We start from the raw sequence: 7,303 nt of genomic DNA, 5'->3' as shown, positions 1-7,303 counted from the left end.
TATCTTTCTGGTTTTTAAAACGGTATCATTTGAATTTCCATTTCCAAGCATTATTTTGAACTGTCCCGAAATTGTTTTCCTTTCTTGAAATCAGACTACAGCCCCAGTCTAAAGTGCTTGTCCTCCCAGACAAGGACAAAGAGCCTCTTCGGTAGGTTTAGGGACAATGCATCAAAATAACGCGGTCATTGTTGCAATGTCAGGAATGCTATTATTACCTCCTCTTTGGTAATCCTCGCATTTGACCAAACAAAAGTCACTCAATGAAGGGAGGGTCAGGTTTGTTTTCAATTCACTAATATTATTGATGCCATGTCAGAAAGAGCTGAGTAGTTTGTTACGTAACTATTCAAAAATTGCAGGTGCAAGCTATTGAAAACAGAATCGAATAGCCAAGCTTCCCTATTCATTGGTGCCCTGTTATAGAATTCGTAGCATATACTGAATTGAATAGACCCGTGTTCTATTCATTATACTATGTGAGGGCAGTGGCCTCTTGTCATATCACTTTAAGTTTAAGTCAGCAGTTTGCAAATTAAATGAAATAAACATAAAACCCCACTATTATATCAGTAATATCAGTAACTGAAAGAAAAAAAATACGGGCAATCTTGACAACATCGGACTACAAAAATGATGATAATAATGCATCCCGAAAGCGTCAAATCAGTAAATCGGCACATTTTGTAAAGTCATTAGCATGCAGAAAGTGTTAACAACAAAAAGCGAACCAGTTATCACGGTGAGGCAAAATGGTCTTGTGGATAAAAGTGATCACTTCACAATGCAATGTACTCGGTTCGAGTCTCAGTTTCTCCTTTATATAAACCCATGTTATTTTTTTTCTTCACTCCATAATATTGACTTGTCATCTCTTTTTTAAAGGGGACACCCCCCCCCCTCAACAAAGAAAAAATAGCATGTAATACTCTTTCTTTAACAAGCGACTCTCTGAATTAGTCAGAAAACATCTTTTGCTACATCTACAACAATTAGTGTAAGTATGAAGAATACATGAAGATTAGCAATGTGACACTTTAGTCTAGTGGGTAGGCAATCGTCTGATAACTGGAAGGTATCGGGTTCGACCCCCAGCTGTTGCGTTTTTTTCTTTTGCTACATCTACAACAATAAGTATAAGTATGAAAAAAAACATGGAGATTAGCAATGTGACACTTTAGTCTAGTGGGTAGGCAATCGCCTGGTAACTGGAAGGTATCGGGTTCGACCCCCAGCTGTTGCGTTTTTTTCTTTTGCTACATCTACAACAATACCCTAGTAGTTTTGTGTGTTGCGAAAATATATTTTTTCCCTATTTTTTCCTATTTTTTCCCTATTTTCTGGAAATGCAGACTATTTTTCCCTATTTCCTTCAAGAAAATAGGAAAAAAATAGGGCTATTTTTTTCCTATTTTCAAGCACAAACTATTTTTCCCTATTTTTTTCACCTATATTTTTTTTCAGACTATTTTTTTCCTATTTCCTATAAAAAAACAGGGAAAAAATAGTCCTATTTTTTTCCTATTTTCAAGTACAAAACTTTTCCCTATTTTTGTCACCTATATTTTTTTTCAGACTATTTTTTTCCTATTTCCTATAAGAAAACAGGAAAAAAATAGTCCTAATTTTTTCCTATTTTCAAGCACAAACTATTTTTCCCCCATTTTTTTTACCTTCAACTTTTGTGGACTATTTTATTCCTATTTTTTTTAAAGAAAATAGAAAAAAAATAGTTCTATTTTTTCCTATTCTCGAGTACCAAACTATTTTTTCCCTATTTTTTCACCTTCATCTTTTTCAGACTATTTTTTGCCTATTTTCTCAAATAAAATAGGACTATTTTTTCCCTATTTTTTCATCTTAATCTTTTTCAGACTATTTTTTCCCTATTTTTTCACCTTTATCTTTTTCAGACTTCTTTTTACCTATTTGCGAGTACTATTTTCTTCCTATTTTTTGCACTTAAATTTTTTATGACATGATACAAATTTGTAAACTATTTTTTGTTATTTTCTAAACTTGCATATTTTCATTGTTTATGACTGGCATCCTATTCAAAAAGCCCGCTTCTCCTGCCATTATCTCTGTTGTTCATTTTGCGACTTATTGGTTGTTTTTAGCTGTGGGGTCACATATTGAATAGTGAGCTCAAAGATGACCATAAATAAACAATGTGTAAAAAGAAAATGTACGAAATTTCAATTTTGTTCCTTTATTAATATTCTTGATTTTATTTACAAACTATAGTAGTGACTAGTGCACTCAAAGATAACCATACATAAACCATGTGTAAAAAGAAAATGTACACATAGAAATTTCAACCAAAAAAAATCTCCTTTATTAATAGAAAAAAAAGCATTCGATCGAGATATTCCCGTTCTATGTGCATGTGTGCGCAAAAGTTTCAACGTAGAGGACAGTACGCAAGTACGTAATTTGAAAATTACCCGTTATTTTTTTTCCCCACTGGCACTGCTGTGCGCATCGGACTTTTGCTGATTTTCGTTCATCAAACGTCTCCAAATCACACCAAAATGTCTTCCAGCAATTATTCTAGCGATGAAATTTCATCAAGAGATAGTGACTCCTCATACTCCGATGCCTCCTTATCCCATTTTAGTGATTCTTCCCAAGAAAGTGAGCCCGACAAATGTTCAAAATATTACTAGTCCCACTCGTAGAGAAACGAGTTTGTTGTCGAATTACGGACTATCGACGAGCGGAACTGGCCCCAGAAAAACAGCTGAAAAGGTACGTTTATTTCTGAAACTTAATTATATTATGATATATATATTTTATTGTGTCTGTTGTTGAATATAATGCTACTTCATAGACATAATAGGCCTATAGAATGTTATTTTACGTATCAATATTCCCATGTACTAGTGTTGAGGTTGTAGACTACACAACTTCTTAGTGAGTGTAGTGTAGTGAATCTCCAAGTGCAGTGTAGTGTCTGTTAGTGAATGAGTGAATGTAAACAAACGTGATTACAATAAATCCACGTAAAAAATTTCAGATTTTGTACCATTACTACGTCTGTCAATTATTTTGCCTTGCATGATATAATGTTTTGATGTGGTTTTAGGCTAAATTGTATCTCAAATTATTTTTCTAGGAATCAGAAAACACAACCTGCTAAAGCACCACGCAAGAAGAAGAGCAAGTCTTCCAAGTCCGAGAGTGTGTCTGCGAGGTATGTCCTTACTAAGTAGAAATCTAAATCTATTGTTGATAATTTTTTTGGGTTTATTTATTTCATGTTTGTTAGTTAAGATCTGACATCAAAATATTAGAGTAGTTTACCTCATCATTATGCTAGAACAATAATTTGCAGGTGGCACAAGTTCTACCTAGATCTACATTATTTTTCTCTTTCCTTTTTATTTTTTTCTTCAACAAATTGTTCCTTTACTATTTTCTTTTCTGTGTTTTATGTTTTATTTTATGTATGTTCACCCAATATATCTAAGAATAAAATAACTCTAATTAATTGCCTACCTGAGTGGTTTACATTTCATGCACCTTGACAGCTCTTTGATGACTCCGTTGTTTCACCATCCGTTCGTCGTCAGCCTGGCATCTTTTTTGCTATCGTACTTTTGTACACACATGTTCTGTGCCTTTGAATTTTTCATTATGAAATACATAAATACTTGTACTAAGTATTAATTGCATGTTCATAAATGTACCAATGCATGATTATTCTAACCCCTAACTCACATTTCATTTATATCTTTACAGATCAATAGAAACTAATCAAGCTACAATGTACATGTAACGTACAATCACCATTCGATGCCTGTGAACAGCATGACCAACATCTGTATCCTTTACATTAGTATTTGTTTCCATTTTATTATGTAATTCTTATGTCTAATCATTGAGATTTATAGGCAAGTACAACATGTATGTGTACACAATGAGTGCCTGCATATTGTGAAGATAAAGGACCATAAGACCATTACTTATGATACATGGTAATGATGGTATACTTTGTAAAACTATTTGAAAATAGTAGCATGTAAGTCTGTCATTTTCTTGTTTATATATATCTCAATGACATGACATGTCATTGATTTTGTAGTAAGTGTTTCTAGATTATGATGATTGTATTAAGATTTTGACAGTTCAATTGAGATTGAGAAAATTATGTAACATGTCAACTGTACAATAGAGCATGCATGCATTGTTGAAAAATCTGTTTTATGATTTATTTTATTTTGTTATCTTTGTAAATAACGAGAAATTTTTTTTTACTTGTCATGATTTTCTCGAGGTTTGAAAATGTTATTACATTATTAAGAGCACTTTGCAATTAAATTGTAATAAAAGAGACAGAAAACAACACTCTCATGTCAAGAATACTGCTTTATTTGGTTACTAGTGAGGGAGAGAGCTTGTGATCGCCTGGCATATCCACATCGGCTCAGTAATAGTCCTGAAACTCACCTGAATACTTTATTTGAACAAAAATAGAAAGCTACATTCTAGGTGGATGATATTTTTTTAAGGCGGAGGCATATAGGAGACGCAGTCGCATTTGTCTTGTTTTTTTTTTTTTAGAGTATAATCATAGCAAACCATGAACAACTCTATTACTACAACATGTACACTACAGTACTTAACCAAAGATTGTAAATATCAGTTAAGTTCTTTATTTATTTGCTTACATGAACACACATACTATACTAAACTCATGTCATTGTGTTTACCTCTCGAAAATAAAGTACATGTATTTTATTTGACATGTTCCCTTTTATTCTTTTTGTTTGTTACAGTCCACTGCCATTATAACGAGGTGCTCGAGACCAAGCCAATTTCCTTGTTAAAATGAAATCATGTTATACTCAAGTTACTGAACACATTGGTTTGTTTAAAATTGGGACTGATGAGAATTGCCTGATAATAAAATCTTGGTGTATCCATGTTCGTTATAATAGGAGTGGACTGTATACATTTTCCATATACCCATTGACTATTTTAAATGTTCTACTGAATGGATTGGACTGAAAGGATGAAGTGAATTTGGCAAACTGAGTAGGTGCATCGATGCAGAGAAAAGAGCTGTAGGAGTAGGGTGACTATTCTACAGTGGAAACTTTTGACAATGAGGTCATGTGCAACCAAGAAATCTTAACCCCCAAAAGCTGTTAAATTACCTTGTCATTTCAGGTATAACTGATCTCTTTATATCAAGTTTGCACTGTATGATTTAATTGAATGTACAGAGTCGTTGACTGGATGTGTGAGATGGTAGTGCTTGAGAAATCCATGAAAGTAAAGGATGAGTGACCCCCCCCCCCCCTATTTCCTGACTATTTTTTTCTGATTTCCTCACTTATTGTCTATTTTTTTCCTATTTCCTTACTATTTTTTTCCTATTTTCTTACTATTTTTCCCTATTTCTTACTATTTTTTTCCTATTTTCTTACTATTTCCCCTATTTTTCTTACTATTTTTTTCCTATTTTCTTACTATTTTTTTTCCTATTTTCTTGCTATTTTTTCCTATTTCCTTACTATTTTCCCCTATTTTCTTACTATTTTTTCCCTATTTTCTTACTATTTTTTCCTATTTCCTCACTATTTTTTTCCTATTTCCTCACTATTTTTCACTGTCCACTAGCACCTAGTTATCACTATTTTTTTACTATTTTCTTCACCAGTTTCTACACTATTTTTTCCCTATTTTTTTTCCTATTTTTAGTCTGAAAAATAGGAAAAAAACTAGGAAAAAAATAGAAAAAATTGTTTCAAAACTTTTTTTTTTCCTATTTCCAAAACTATTTTCCCCTATTTTTTCCTTAAAAAAAAATAGGGAAAAAATAGAAAAAAATATATTTTCGGGGACTATTTTTTTCCTTATTTTTCCCCTATTTTTTTCCTATTTTTTTACGACTGGGGTAAGTATAAGTATGAAGAAAAAAACATGGAGATTAGCAATGTGACGCTTTAGTCTAGTGGGTAGGCAATCGCCTGGTAACTGGAAGGTATCGGGTTCGACCCCCAGCTGTTGCGTTTTTTTCTTTTGCTACATCTACAACAATAAGTATAAAGTATGAAAAAAAAAAACATGGAGATTAGCAATGTGACACTTTAGTCTAGTGGGTAGGCAATCGCCTGGTAACTGGAAGGTATCGGGTTCGACACCCAGCTGTTGCTGTTTTTTTAATCTTTGAAAAAGAAAAACTGATGTCAAACCCATTTGATCTCACTCAAAGTCCCTATTTATTGCCTATTCTCTTAATTGATCTATACAATGAGCTTGCAATTAACTTGTAAGCAAGGTAAAGTATTATATTTACGAAGTACAAGAAGGACAGGAATCCTGTTTTATCTATTTATCAAACATTATTACATTCAATACTTTTTCAGTCCAATGAGAGAGAGAGAGAGAGAAAGAGAAAGAGAGCCAGAAAGAGACAAGGAAGAGAACCCAATACACCTCATCAGTGTAATAAAGTCTGATGATCTTAATCTACATACTTACTTCAAATATTTTGCCCGGGCAGATGTTATTATTTATAAAAACAAACCAATTTTGGAGTTTTATAATAAATATTATGTTGTTGTTGTTGTTGATGTAAAAACAATGAGAAAATAGGGACCTTTTGCGGGGGGGGGGGAGCAATGTAGAAAAAAACTACAGGGAGCCTTGGGATTTTTATTTGGGGGGGGGGTGGGTATCGGCGCGGATTCAGGATTTCTTAGGGGGGCCCAAACTTGAAATCAATTTGAAATTTAATGTGCTGAAAATAAAAAAAAATCGTGCCGGCCGATATTTCACTGCAGTGGTAGAGGGGGAAGGGGGAGGGGGGGGGGGGGGGTAGAGAGCACTATTTTTTTTGTTTGGCCCTCGAAAATTTGAAAAAAATACCCCCCCCCCCCCCCACATTAATCGCCAGGGGGGGGTCCCATCTAGACAGCTAGCTGGACAATCGACAGCTAGCTGGCAATCGACAGCTAGCTGGCAATCCCAAAGCCATGTCCATTTAAAAACTGCATTTAAGAGCTCTTATTGCTAGGTTTACAACGTTGTTTTACATTTGTAATTATAATTTCTAGTTTATTCACTCTCTACAGTCCCGTACTATCCCTTTTTCAGTCTGTAAACAACTTTGCAACACGAAAAACAATGATGAACAGGGTTTTACTTCTCGTATAAATTTATTAGAAGTGCCCTATGTCATTTTGCACGAAGTGATACAAAGGGCCTTTCAAATTTAAGTCTATTTGAAAGCATTCCCCCACCTAGCCTGTATGACCGAGCAGAATCATTTAGTGCTCAACAATAAAAATCC

At 33.8% G+C, this 7,303-nt stretch overlaps 1 long non-coding RNA gene across 1 annotated transcript; it reads left to right on the top strand.

Annotated features, from left to right (window-relative positions):
- The first annotated feature begins 2,012 nt into the window (after positions 1 to 2,012).
- On the top strand, positions 2,013 to 4,955 carry LOC115929724. Its single transcript, XR_004066702.1, has 2 exons — positions 2,013 to 2,751; positions 3,119 to 4,955. It is a non-coding gene; the product is annotated as an uncharacterized LOC115929724 (long non-coding RNA).
- Positions 4,956 to 7,303: the final 2,348 nt, after the last annotated feature.

Source organism: Strongylocentrotus purpuratus, unplaced genomic scaffold (assembly GCF_000002235.5).
Source record: "Strongylocentrotus purpuratus isolate Spur 01 unplaced genomic scaffold, Spur_5.0 spur5_contig_727, whole genome shotgun sequence".
In the NCBI taxonomy this organism is placed as follows: Eukaryota; Metazoa; Echinodermata; class Echinoidea; order Camarodonta; family Strongylocentrotidae; genus Strongylocentrotus; species Strongylocentrotus purpuratus.
Note: the sequence above shows the minus strand (reverse complement) of the source record. Positions and strands in the feature narration are given on the sequence as shown.